Source organism: Thermobia domestica, chromosome 3 (assembly GCF_964235325.1).
Source record: "Thermobia domestica chromosome 3, izTheDome1.hap1.1, whole genome shotgun sequence".
NCBI classification, from domain to species: domain Eukaryota; kingdom Metazoa; phylum Arthropoda; class Insecta; order Zygentoma; family Lepismatidae; genus Thermobia; species Thermobia domestica.
The window spans coordinates 137,344,214-137,359,325 of NC_137456.1; the positions used below are offsets into that span (position 1 = coordinate 137,344,214).

A 15,112-nucleotide genomic window follows, 5' to 3' on the forward strand; every position below is an offset into this window, starting at 1 on the left:
ACAATGTTATATATTTTAGTGTTAGAGAACGTTTACCATTTTTTTCCCTTGACAATTCCCAAATTTAACGGGTGGCCCTATGTACCTCGCACAAATTGTGAAAGGGGCCATCAACGTACCCATATCTTATGAAAGGAATTTAACCCCTGTAATCGTACATATAACATGATAAAACCTTAAAACATAATAGATGGTTTAAAAAAGGTCAGAAACATTCTAAATTTGAATTTTTGGTAATTTTTATGAACAAAAGGGAACGAAATGTTCTATACAAACTTATAGAGGTACCTATCCTGTTTCTATACTGCCATATCAAGTTTTTAAATTCGCCAATTCTCAAACTTAATTGATGTTCCTACAGGTATCCTCAAGTGACGCAAATATTACTTACATAAGCCAGCATGTGCAAATAACATAGCTTGTTGCTTTTATCAGCAGTTGTGAATCGGAAAACGTGATCCAACATAGTTACTTCTTATTACGTCATGCGATAACTTGTTTACTATACTCACAGTATGTTTAATTTCACGAACAGTTTAAAATAACACAATGTGTTCTTTTCGCCTGCAGGAGAAAATAACATAATTCGTTTCTATTTCTTCTCCTTCTGTAGAACAAAAGAGCAACAAATTGTTATTTTTCACCTGCTAGTGAAAGTAACACGTTAAGTTATTTCCACCTGATGGTGAAAGTAAGTAACTATATTGGAACATTATTTTTGATTTACAACAAAACTGTAAATTCCACAATAGTTACAAATAGGAAAAGAGGACTACTAACATCAAGAAATGTGTCGCTGGACGTTCGTAAACGATTTATTAAGACCCTAGTATGGATCGTGGCGTTGTACGGATCAGAGACGTGGACATTGAGAAAAGCTGAAATATCCAAGCTAGAAGTATTTGAAATGTGGTGTTGGCGCAGAATGCTGCGTATATCATGGACTAAAAGACAAAGGAATGAAGACGTACTAAAGGAAGCTAATGAACGACGACAGATCATGAAGATCATAGGAAAAAGAAGAAACAGCATGCTTGGCCATCTTATTCGACACTCCGATTGGATCACTGTGCTGATAGAGGGAAAGTCAGAGGGAAAACCAGGAAGAGGAAGACCAAGGATAGAATATCTAGATGCAGTTACGAAAAAGAGGCCTTATCAAAGTATAAAACAGCTCTTCCAAGCGGGAGAAAAGTTTTAAAATTTCCATGTTGTACACCAGCCTAGGTTGAGGTGAACAAGAAGATACTAGAAATGGTTTTGGACGAACTGAATTTTAAACCAAATATGTTTGGATAAAATATATATGCCTCAAGGTCATTTTTTGGTCGAAATGTCCTTCGGATAGAATGTCCAAAGACAAATTGTGGAACTAATTGCGTTATGGTGAAATTGTACTTTGAAGAAAATGTCTGTGACACACAATATCTTTTGGACAAAATATCCTTAGGACTAAATGTTCCTGATTGAACTGTCTCTGGGGTATTTGTCTCTTAAACAAATATCACTTGGACTAATTGTCTATGAACGAAGTGTTTCCCAACCGCTCTCTCGAGTTACCAGACGTTCCGTGTGTAACGAAATTAACTATTTTTTTAACGTCAAATTTTTGGCTCTTCCTAGTTAGTTATCTAGTACATAAGTAATTTCTTATATGGTTTTCTACAGTTTTTTGAAACGTGCTCCTAATTCAGGTTAAAATAGTAAAAGGTAATGAAAAAGTAACATTTGGAATACGGTTAAATAAATAGAAATATTGTTATTTTGAAAAGTTAGAGATTTCTTCCCCGCTAGCATGAGTAAAGACATAACAACTACTACTTACTTAGGTGTTTGTTAAAGTATACCATTTTACCAAGTTTTCTTTTATTTTCTAAATTCTTAGACCGACTTTTTTAATATTAATATTAATACGAGTACTATAACATAAGTCTCATACACTACATTCACAAAACATTCAAGAGAAATCTACTTAATTCAACAAAAATATACTCTGACTTCTCCAAAGGTATCTTGACGAATATCTGAAGTAAAATCCACAAACACATAGTTCTCAATGTTGTCAAAGAAATAGCCTTGTACTTCTGTACGGAAATTACAAAGTTTGTGATTTTGGTAATGGGAAAAGGTTTCAAATGTGAGAAACAGGGTGGAAACAGTGTTGTGAAACTTACAAATACATTGAGACTAGTATCTCCAATAACATTCCAAAGAAATAATCATTCGTTGCAATCTGATGGTGAGAGTGATTGGGTGATGTTATCTTATTCCTATTTACTTGTGAAATTTCGAGACTTCTTTGAAAGCATCTTACAGCACGTTTGAGAGAATTTACTTTCGCTGCCTTTCAGGTCTCTTTTCTTTTCTTTCATCATGTAAAGATCTTCCATACAGTCCAGTGACTTGAAATTAAATACTCGTGTGCTTCAATTAGCGTTATTAAATTTGTCGTCCTGACCAGCAAAGTTGTGAAGGCGATACTTTTGTCACATTTATTACAAGTTTTGATGTGAACACAGATAGATATTCATCATTTACGCAAGTAACTGGAATACATATTAAAACAAATATTCTTGTTTACGAAGAAAACTTTATCCCAAATTACATGAGTTCTAAATTGTGATTCTAAAGAGGAGCAAATATATATTTTACGTTTATTTTCCTTTCTTTTCGTAAAATAAGTTCCATATACTCTTTTCTCCTTCTCCTTCTTTCTCTTTAAGGTGAAGAGAAGCAAAACTCTCGTGATTATCCACTTAGTGTTCGCCTGAAGGTTAAACGTCATATAGCAAACAAGGGTCCTTCAACACGTGCGGATAGAACGGATTGGACGATTCGTCTCTCTCTCTTGTGTCACTAGAAAGGTGCCACTTCTTTATTTCGCGTCTGTACAATACTATACCAATGGGCCAACTCGTTCGGAAGTTATGGACCATTTGCAGAGTGATCTCTAACGTCGTACTAATATAAAAAAGTTTGAAGAGGGCGTGGCGTGGTGTAGTGTCAAGCCGTGGAAAATCAGCGCCCGGGGCGAGACTACACGACGGCGCCCCCATACGTATATTCCAAGTAATTTTGCATATATTTTTTCCTTTTCTATCCCGATTTTTCGCAACCTTACTTCGGCGCCCGCGGTCGTCGCCTCGCTCACCCCCCCTCCTTCCATGGTACGGCCCAAGCGTGGTGTTAACTTCAATAATTCGTGACACATTGTTGACGTTATACACGATTTATATCGAAAAAGCCCAACCATAATTATTCTAAATTGCTGTCGAAACAGATTATAAATATTCGACGTAAGAAAGAACTATTCGTCCGTACTTAAATTCTACCAATGTATTTTGACAAGAAGCCGCGGTTAGCCTTTTCCTATACGGGGTGTTTCAAAACAACTCCGACAACGTTTGTGAGGTAATTCCTGACAAAAATATAAGACAAAAAGTATAGACCATCCTGGGTGCACAAATGCTTCCTTTCGGAGTTATAGGCTGCCGAAAACATGAAAAAAATGAACTTTAAAGGTCCGTAGCTCCAATACTATGGGACCTACCGTAGTCGGGTAAAGACTTCACTTAGGAATTAGTATGTGCCCTATTCAAATATCCATGTTTTAGAATCCTGCGGTACTTTCGCAACAATTTTTATGAGAGTAGTTGGAGAGTACTTCAAATTATATGACCGTAACCAAACTCCCTTTATGAAAATTGCTTCGTGAGTGTCTTAGAATTCTGAAACATGTATTTTTCGATAGGGTACAAGTGAAGTCTTGACCCGACAACGGTAGTTCCCATAATTTTGGAGCTATTTGCCATTGAAGTTAATTTGTTCATGTTTTCGGCAGTCTATAATTCCGAAAGGAAGCATTTGTGCACCCAGGATGGTCTATACTTTTTGTCTTATCTTGGTGTCAAAAATTACCTCCCAAACGTTGTCGGTGTTGTTTTAAAACACCCTGTATAAATCGTGGATAATAGCACCAATGTGCTTTGCCGTATTTAGGATTTTGTTTCGGGGGGAACTATGCACAACACGTGAATGAGCACTTACATTTTTCCTTTTGGGTACCGATAAATTTTAATGAAGTCCATTTTCCCACCTTTAATATTTGTATAATGACACTTCTAGAAATGAGAAATGAAAACATTGAGTGAGAGTGAGAAGGAGGCACAAATAACTGAAAAGTAACATAGTACTTAAATTATCAAGAGGGAAATGCGCGGGGAAGGTATGAAATTCGGTGGGGGCACATTTTCACGAGGGCCAACCTAAATCGTAATTAACAACGGTCGAAAGTATGATAGGAGAAACGAAAGAAAGTAACAACTTAAAAAAAAAAGAAACAGAAGAGTAGAATGTATAAATAAAGAAAAGAAGAACGCAGTTCTTACATGGAATGAAATTTGTTAAATACAATATTAGTTCTCAACAAAGAGCATAAGAAAGTAGAAAGTCAAATGAAATTTTTACAAATGGTAAGAAGAATTATTGTTGTATGTGAAATGCGAAGAAAAAACATTTTTGGGGGAGGGGGACTTAAACCCGATAAACCACGGCAGTGAACATTACCCCCCATTTGACGCACTAACGAAATAGCTAGTGCAATTCGTTAGTGACTCGTCAGTGCTTCCTAGTGCACCAACCCCTAACGTTAATGCTTCATTAGTGTAGGCTTTAGAGCCGAAACAATAGTACACGCTGGCCCCCACTTGAAGCAATAAGGACAAAAATAATGCCGTTCGTTAGTGCAACATTAGTGCTTCTAGAAAATACTAAAAGTTTCGTTAGTGCTTCACTTTTAGTGTAAATATAGCCAATTATAAGCCCCGAAACTCCCATAAGAAGTACATGGGGAATTTTTCTTCGCGTCAAATTACGGCCAAATTCAAAAGCACTAATGATCTCTTTTAGTGCAATCCTTAGTGCATCGTTAGTGCCTCTTTGTACACCAACCATAACGTTAGTGCTTCATTAGTGTAGGAACTACAAGTAAAAAACCCTTTGGGCCTAGCGTAAACTATGCCCCACTTTGAACACTAACGAAAATATTACTGCCATTCGTTAGTGCATCGTTAGTGCTTCTAGAAAATACTAATAGTTTTGTTAGTGCTTCGCTATTAGTGTAGATATAGCCAATTGTAAGTCACGAAACTCCTTCAAGAAATGAATGGGGAATTTTTCATTGCGTTAAATTACCACCAAATTCAAAAGCACTAATGATCTCTTCTAGTGCATTCGTTAGTGCATCGTTAGTGATTCTTAGCGCAGCAAACCTAACGTTACTGCTTCATTAGTATAGGTGCTATATTTTTAAAAAAACTTTCGAGGGGCCAAGCTCACGCTGCCCTTCCACTTCAAGCACTATCGATAAAATTAGTGTCATTCGTTAGTGTGTCGTTAGTTCTTCTAGAAAACACTTATAGTTCCATTAGTTATTTGCTATTAGTGTGGTTATGGCTAATTATATATCACAAAACTCCCATAAGAAATCCATGATGAATTCTTCATAGCGTTAAATTCCCGCCAAATTCAAAAGCACTAATGACTTTTTCTAGTGCAATCGTTAGTGTGTCGTTAGTGCTTATTTGCACACCAACCCTAACCTTAGTGCTTCATCAGTGTAGGAACTACAAATAAAAACCCTTTGGGCCTAGCTTCAACTTGGCCCCTACTTTGAGCACTAAGGAAGAAATAAGTGCCATTCATTAGTGTATCGTAAGTGCTTCTAGAAAATACTAATAGTTCCGTTAGTGTGTCACTATTAGTGTAGATATAGCTAATTATAAGTCACAAATCTCCCGTAAGAAAAACATGGGGAATTTTTCATTGGGTCAAATTCTCACGAAATTTAAAAGCAGTAGTGGTCTCTTCTAGTGCCATGGTTAGTGTTTCGTTATTGCTTGCTAGTGCACCAAGACCGAACATTAATGCTTCTCATCGTGAATGCTTTTATGGGCTAGCGTTTGGTTCGCTATCCCTAAATTTTTATTTTCTACCGTCCGTACTGTTGAAGCACTAATGTTAGGAGTTCTGCAATAAGACCTACTAACACTGCAATATACTATAACCATTACATTATATGTGGCTATTAGTGCTTTTAAATTTGGGGGAATTTTGCAAAATGAAAAATGCTATTTGTCTATATTTAGCCCCGCACGCTTTTCAAATGCTACTTAAACTTTTTACAGGTTTAGTGCTTCGTTATTGCACATTAGTGCACTAAAAACTAACGTTAGTACTATCACACTTTAGAAGTTATTAATGAATAACTCGGGCGTGGCTAACTTTAGATTTTTCAACTTTTACACAATTTTATAGTAATTGTGCCACAAAAATGGGACCAACACCAGTCGTTAGCACATTAATAGAGCTCTATAAAACACAGAGCCCTAAGGTTAGTGATGTCATAGTTTAGGAGTTATAAGTGAATAACACACTCGGGGCTAAATTTAAATTTATCGAAGTTTACAATAATTGTCTCACAAAAGTGGAATAAACATCAAAGGATAGTACAGCGTTAATTCTCCAAAAAGCTCTAACGTTAATGCTACCTTAGCTCTAACGTTAGTGAAATCGTAGTTTGGGAATTATTAATGAATAACTCGGACGTGACTGAATTTAAACTTATCGAATTTACACTGATTTTCTCACAAATGTAAGACAAACGCTAAAGGTTAGTGCATCCTTGACGCTTCTAAAAATAATAAGTACTAACGTAGTGCTATTATATTTTAGGAGTTAATAACAAATAACTCAACCCGGTCTAACTTTAGATCTTTCATCTTAAACAATTTTACACTAATTATCCTACAAAAATGGGATAAACACAAGCGCTTACTGCATTGCTAGAGCTCTATAAAACACTAAACATTGTCGTGAGTGCTTTCATGAATAATCCGGATAGAATTGAATTTAAATTTATCGAATTTCACACTAATTGTCCCACAAAGGTAAAATAACCACCGCAAAAGTAGTGCACTGTTAGTGCTTCATGAAACCCTAATTACTTAACGTCAGTGCCATCGCAGTTTAGGAGTTTTAACAAATAACTCGAGCGGCGCTAAATTCAGGTTTTTCAAGTTTTACACAATTAGTGTAAAATTCGATAAATTTTAATTGAGTTCCGTCCGAGTTATTCACTGGTAACTCGTAAACTATGATAGCACTATCTTCAGTGCTAAGTATTTTATGGAGCACTAAAAAGCACGAACCTTTAGCAATTATCCTACCTTTTGATGGACAATTATTGTAAAATTCGATAATTTAAATTTAGCCTTGTGCGTATTATTCATTAATAACACTTAAATTATGACCACACTAACATTAGTGCTTAGTCAGCGGCAGGATTGATATGTTTAAAACAAAATGTTTAAAACAAGTGTTTAAACCATGTTTAAAACGAGGGCTGTTGTTTTATTCAGTTTGTTTTAAACGTTTTAAACAAATTGTTTTAAACGTGTTTTTTTCGATGCTGGTTGGACATGTTTAAAACAACTAAAATATCAGATTGAAGAAGCTAATTTAATTTTCTAACAAACAACCCATCCTCCGCAGGATTTGTGCATGGAGTAAATTACAAGCAGAGTTATATTCTTATTATAACAGCAATTACTGAACGAAATTCTGCACATCAATGTGCGTATAACTAAACCAACAGAAATTCAAGTGAAGTATTTGAACATTTCTTAATTTCCAAGAATAATGGAGGTTAAATACACTAGGCTATATACACTATTCTAAGATCCAAATTCACAAATTCAAAACTTGGGTATTTTTGATCACTATCATTTCCATAATAATGAACAGTTCTCACATCATAAGTTAGAAGAAATACTATGACAAATACAGTACAAGTCATAGAAAAGAGCAGTGACTAGCCTACAAGTAGCAAATGACATTTTAACTAAACAGTTTTCAAGATACATCTCTATCTGCAACATGGGTAGCTAATAATGATTAGTGTCTACGGCATAACAACACAATTAACTCTAGACGCCCGCCAGGGATTTTAACAAAACGGTAAACTCTCACGTTCGGGGCTCTGGTGACACCCGTAATTATCACAGAGTCATGAGTTATACACCATTGGAAAGCTTATAGACCACAGATTCCAACGTGGTAACATTCATGAAATTCCCACCGTATTCGTAGAGAAAGAACAGACATAAAAAATCATTAAAAATATGAAAATATTGACTTTGCGGGGCCCTGGCAACCCTTGCAGTCTCCCTATGCTGACAAAATGATGCTAATGTGTAGGCCATATACTTGTGACAATAATATAAGAAATGGTAGCCATTGCTGTCATTGCGTAATGAATTTGTTTTATGTAGGAAATGTTTTTTTTAAAAAATATACACAGAAAAACATTCATTGAATTAGACATTCTCTCCCCCCCCCATTATAGTACCACGTCCATATGCAAATCATTTTTGCTGCACACATCATGTATACGAACAAGAATTATGCTTCTAGACCACTTCAGTAAATATGTATTGTGTTATATGGGACCGTCCCGAAAATAAATGTAAATTAACCAAATTTGACCCCCTCTTCCTCTATAAACAACAAGTACACATACAGGTTACTATCATGTAGGGGACTACTTCATTGCTTCACATACCAATTTTTATGGATGTACCACAAAGGGGGGAGAAATACCCACCAAAACCTGATGAAAAAAATTTGATGAAAAATTAAATAAAAACGACTTCATCCTCCCTTTCTCGACCGTACATACGTACCCCCAATATACATAAAATGCAACTGACGGAAAGCTTCATCCCTCAAAAATACTTTGGTACCAAATCATCTTTCCAGCTTAATTAAGGACTGAGCTATTGATGTTTGTTGTAAAAATAAATGTAATTTGTCAAAAAAAAAAAAAACTCCGAAAATTGGCTAACTTTGCCCCCTACCTGCTACCCCATATGGGTAAGAAGTACAAATACACGATATTACCATGTAGTGGCCTACTTCATTGCTTCACGTAACAATTTTTATGAATCTATCCCCCAAGAGGGGGAATGGCACCCAAAAAATTGTTGAAAAAAAAATACGACATTTACCCTCCTCCCACATACATAAAATGCACATCAGCAAAGTTGCATCTTTCAGGAATAAATTGGTACCAAAACCATCTTTCAGTTTAATTTGAGGTTTAAAACTGAGCCATTGAGGTTTAAAGCCCTGATAGAACGTAACACAAAGAAACTAACCTACATATTCTGTGAATGGAAATCAGGAAATTCCCGATTTCTTTCTCCGGAATTGAACATTTGGGCGGATCGAGATTAGAGAAGTTCCCGAAATTTGATCTAGCTGTTGAATGTAGATGACAAGCAACTATAAATGCAACTATAAATGTACAACAAGAGTGTAAAAATGTACTATATATGCCTATCTAGATTATTGTTTTAAACAAAATAAACACTTTAAACGTTTCTTTTTGTTTAAAACAAAGTACTTTGTTTTAAACGTTAAAAACGTTTTAAACAAAAAAACATGTTTTAAACATAAAAAACGTTCTTTTTTTAAAAAAATCATGTTTTTTTTCAACCTTGGTCAGCGGAGCACAAACCGCTGGTTTTGTCCAATTTCTATCAGACAATTAGCGTAAAATTGTATTAAAATTTAAAGATCTAAAGTTGCCCCTCCCCCCCGTGTTATTCATTTTTAACTTTTAAACTATGATAGCAGTTACGTTAATGCTTAGTGTCTTTCGGAGCACTAACGGTGCACTAATCTATGACGTTTATTCCACCTTTGTGGGACAATTATTTAAAATTCGCTAAAATTAAATTTAGTTCCACCTGAGTTATTCACTTATAACTCTTAAACTATAATAGCACTAACATTAATGCTTCGTGTTTCGGGAAGCAATGACGATGCACTAACTTTTGACGTCTATCCCACCTTTGTAGGACTTTAATTGTAGAATTCGAAAAATTTCGATAGTCTTGCAAATGATATTCATTAATATAGAGGTGAATCAAATCACTAACGTTAGAGCTTAGAGTACTAATGGGCACTAACGAAGCACTAACCACGAGAAACGTATTTTTAGTAATTGAGATGCGTGCGGGGCTAAATTTAGACACGTAGCATTTTCCATTTTGTAAAATTCTTCCGCCAAATTTAAAAGCACTAATAACCATATATTAGTGTAATGGTTAATATTACGTTAGTGGGTCTTATTGCTAAACTCTCAACGTTAGTGCTTCAATTGTATATACGCTAGAACGTGAAACATAGGGGAAGCTACTTACATGCTAGCCCCTTCACACAAAAGCGTTCAAGACAAGAAACACTAACGATGCACTAACGACTAAACTAGAAGAGATCGTTAGTGCTTTTGAAATTGGCGGTAATATGACGCGATGAAAAATTCCCCACGTATTTCTTTGGGAGTTTCGTGACATATAATTGGCTATTTCTACACTAATAGTCAAACGCTAACAAAACTATTAGTTATTGTTGTTGTTGTTGTTGATTTTAGTTTACCGTCCCTTTCAACAGCGAGGCTATATGAGACGTGGACCTACTGATTAACGTGGAATCCGAACCACATGAGCTTCCGCCGGGAACACAAAACTATTAGTATTTTCTAGAACCACTAACGATGCAATAACGAATGGCACTAATCTTTTCGTTAGTATTCAAAGTGGGGCAAAGTTCACGCTAAGCCCAAAAGGTATTATAGTTGTAGTTCCTACACTAATGAAGCATTAACGTTAGGCTTGGTACCCTAAGCAGCACTAACGATGCACTAATGATTCCACTAAAAGAGATCATTAGTGCTTTTGAATTTGGCAGGAATTTAACGCAATGAAAAATTTCCCATGCATTTCTTATGGGAGTTTCGTGACTAACAATTGGCTATATCTAAACTAATAGTGAAGCACTAACAAAACTATTAGTATTTTCTAGAGGCATTAACGATACACTAACGTTAGTGCCAAAGTGGAGGGGCCAAGTTCACGCTAGGTCCAGAAGGTTTTTTACTTGTAGTTCTTACACTAATGAAGCACTAACGTTAGGGTTGGTGCGCTGAGAAGCACTAACGAAGCATGAACGTTGCACTAGAAGAGATCATTAATGCTTTTGAATTCGGCAGTAATTCGACGCAACGAATAATTCCCCATGCATTTCTTATGCTATAAACGCGATAAAATTAGCCATAACCACACTAATACTGAAGCACTAACGAAACTTCTAGAAGCACTAATGATGCACTAACAAATGACACTAATTTTATTGTTAGTGCTCAAGTGGGGGGCAGAGTGAACTTGGCCCCTCAAAGGTTTTTTTTAAATATAGCACCTACACTAATGAAGCAGTAACGTTAGGGATTAGTACACTAAAAGCACTAACGATGCACTAACGAATGCACTAGAAGAGATCATTAGTGCTTTTAAATTTGGTGGTAATTTAACGCAATGAAATATTCCCCATGCATTTCTTATAGGAGTTTCGTGACTTACAATTGGCTATGTCTACACTCCAATAGTACAATAGTGAAGCACTAACGAAACTATTAGTATTTTCTAGAAACACTAGCGATACAATAAAGAATGGTACTAATCTTTTCTTTAGTGCGCAAAGTGCTGGGGCAAGTTTACGCTAGGTCCAAAGGAAAATGAAATGAAATCTTTGGGTTTTACGTCCCACGGTTATGCCGGTTAGGCTAAAGGAAACGGTGATGATGAGATATGAGTGAAATGGTGAAATGAAGAAAGTGGGAGGAAACGGGAGAACCCCGAGAAAACCCACGAGCACGGTGTTTGTCCACCACAAAGTTCACTTGGCGGGGGCTGGGATCGAATCCGGGACCCCAATCACCAGAGGTGAACGCTCTACCACTGAGCCACCGCGCCGCCCACTAGGTCCAAAGGGTTTTTTTACTTGTAGTTCCTACACTAATGAAGCACTAACGTTAGGCTTGGTACCCTAAGAAGCAGTAACGATGCGCAAACGTTTGCACGAAAAGAGATCATTAGTGATTTTGAATTTGGCTGTAATTTAACGCAATGAAAAATTCCCCATGAATTTCTTATAGGAGTTTCGTGACATATAATTGGCTATATCTACACTAATAGTGAAGCACTAACAAAACTATTAGTATTTTCTAAAAGCACTAACGATGCACTAACGAATGGTAGTAATCTTTTCGTTAGTGCTCAAAGTGGAGGGGCCAAGTTCACGCTAGGCACAAAAGGTTTTATAGTTGTAGTTCCTACACTAATGAAGCACTAACGTTAGAGTTGGGGTACTATGAAGCACTAATGATGCACTAACGATTGTACTAGAAGAGATCATTGGTGCTTTTGAATTCGGCAATAATTCGAAGCAATGAAAAATTCCCCATGCATTTCTTACGGGAATTTCGTGACATGTAATTAGCCATAACCACACTAATAGTAAAGTACTGACGAAACTGTGTTTTCTAGAAGTACTAACGATGCACTAACGAATTATAGTAATTTTATCGTTAGTGCTTGAAGTGGGGGTAAGCGTGAACTCTGCCCCAACTGTTTTTTTCTTATAGCACCTACACTAATAAAATACTAAGGTTAGCGGTTGGTGTACTAAGAAGCATTAACGATGCACTAACGATTGCACTAAAAGAGATCATTAGTGCTTTTGAATTTGGCGGTAATTTGACACAATGAAAAATTCCTCGTGTATTTCTTATGGGAATATGGTGACTTATATTTGGCTATATCTACACTAATAGTGAAGCACTAACTTTTAATATTTTCTAGAAGCACTAACGATGCACTAAGGAACGGCACTATTTTTTCCTTATTGCTTGAAGTGGGGGGCCAGCGTGTACCGTCGTTTTTGGATCTAAAGCCTACACTAATGAAACACTAACGTTAAGGGTTGGTGCATTAGGAATCACTAACGATGCACTAACGCATGGCACTAGTTATTTCGTTAGTGCTTGAAGTGGGGGCAGCGTGAACTTGGCCTCCCAAAGGGTTTTTTGTTGTAGCTTTTATACTAATGAAGCACGAACGTTAGGAGTTGATGCACTAAGAAGCACATCCCCCTCTCACAATTTCTTTTATTAGCCAGGGAGAATTCAAGCTTCCTAAAGCATAGTGCCGTTGTGTAACAGCGTGGACATTTTTTATCATAATTTTTGTCATCGCATTGTTGCAGTGTCAAACATCTTATTTCGAAAACAATTTAATACTGCTCCTTTAACCTGTCATTTGGAACAGACAGTAGATGACGGAAAAATAAAAACAAAAATTTATGTTGAAAGAAAGTTCTGTTAACATCTGATTCAACAGAGAAAGAAACACAGATATTGTAAAATAATTTACAAGACATTATTATGTACTTTTCATAATAGTGAATATTTACTTTTTGCAATAGTTGAGGTCATAATGAAAAGAAAATTGTTACATTTGAATGAACAGAGAAAGGACGTAAATATTGTAAAATCTTTTTCAATACATTTTTTATTTTGCTCGAGATTTCTTCATAGTTTGTTATTAAAATACTTACCAACATATCCTCATGTTATTGTAATAACAAAAAAATACATGTTGATAGTAAAGTAGTTTTAGATTGATCTAGCTCCTGGGACTTCAGAATTTTATGTCACGCCCCCCTTCCCCCCGTTACGAAATCCTGGCTAAACGAACCAATTTTATGTTGCCAGTAAAATAATTTAGAATGATCGAGCCCCTGGTGTGATGGCCACAGTAATTTATGTGACGGACCCCTCCCCCCTCCTTCACGAAATCCTGGCTACGTGCTTGCTCAAAACTAAACCTCATAACTGAAGTATATGCTAAGATGGTGTTACGATTTCGTCTCTTGTTTTTACCAGAAAAGAAAGGAAAAGACAGAGCGTACTGATGTTTCTTCATTTCCTTGTTTCTAAACTAACAAACTTGTTTCTCTTCTTTTGCAGAAACTCAATTTCACAGGAATTGTTTGTATCTTTGCCTCATTTATTACATTTGACTACACTTTCAGTTTTTTCTTAACCCTCTTTATCCATACATTTTGCTTTCTCTATAATATTTCCCCTTCTCCTCTGCAGACTAAAACTCTCTTTTGTTATTACGAGAAAAGTTTTCTGAATTATCATGCTTAATCGAGCAGACATCATGGGGAAACAGTACTGAACGCAGAATTCGTGAACTGTGCGATGGTGGTGCCTTCGTGCATAAGAATTGGTATTTAAATGAAAATACAAAGTTATCAACTAGTGAAAATGAGATGGGAGTGCTCAACTTTGTATTTACAAGGAAGTCATAAGAAACAAGCAAACTTATATACAAAAGGATTGAAAATTATTAACAAAATAACGTACTTTCTACACTGTTAACACTTTGACGAACATATTTTAAATTAGGTTTGAATAATGTTGACAATATTACAACTTCTACAATCATTAAATAATAGTTATTAAATGAAATTGTATTTCTTAAACAGGCATGTCAATGTGACTGACTGGATGGCTGGAACGTGATCGTCATTTAATCGTCCGCTGGGTGAACGGTCTCCAATAAGTAACTACACTAAATAACACTACACATATGACTATTATCATATTTATATGTAGTTTAACGGATCCTCCGAAGTTAAATGAGGCATTGAGCTACAAATTAACTTTAGATCTGAACCGTATGCGCTCCCACCGAGAATCGAATCAAGACCCTATCTAACTATAAGGCCCGAGGGTTCTAAGTGTAACTACAGTTGTACTTATTGCCTTTCCATAACCAACATCTCAAGAATATATTTTAATTGTAATTACGACTAACGATTGCTATCAGGGGTAAAAGTGGATCTGAAAATGTGAGCGGACGCGTGACGTCACGCCGACCCCTGTGCCTATCTTTGACCATTGTTATTTTTAGTAAGTGGAGGAACGCTATAGATTTTCTGGAAGTGACGGAACGTCGTCCTCCCGCGTTACCCCTCACTTTTATCCCTGATTTGCTATTAAATTTGATTATTAAAATTAGTAGGCCTGGGTTATTATTAAGTTGTTCGTATATGAATTCTTATGAAACATTAATATTCTATCTGTATTACCATTTATAAGTTAGGCTTATATACCGTACTAGAATATGTCGATATACTTTTT

General features: G+C 36.0%; 1 protein-coding gene across 1 annotated transcript in view; it reads right to left on the bottom strand.

Annotated features, from left to right (window-relative positions):
* The window catches only part of CARPB (Carbonic anhydrase-related protein B), a 1,124,142-nt gene that overhangs the window by 427,507 nt on the left and 681,523 nt on the right, over positions 1-15,112 (bottom strand). The gene's annotated exons all lie outside the window — the stretch shown is intronic.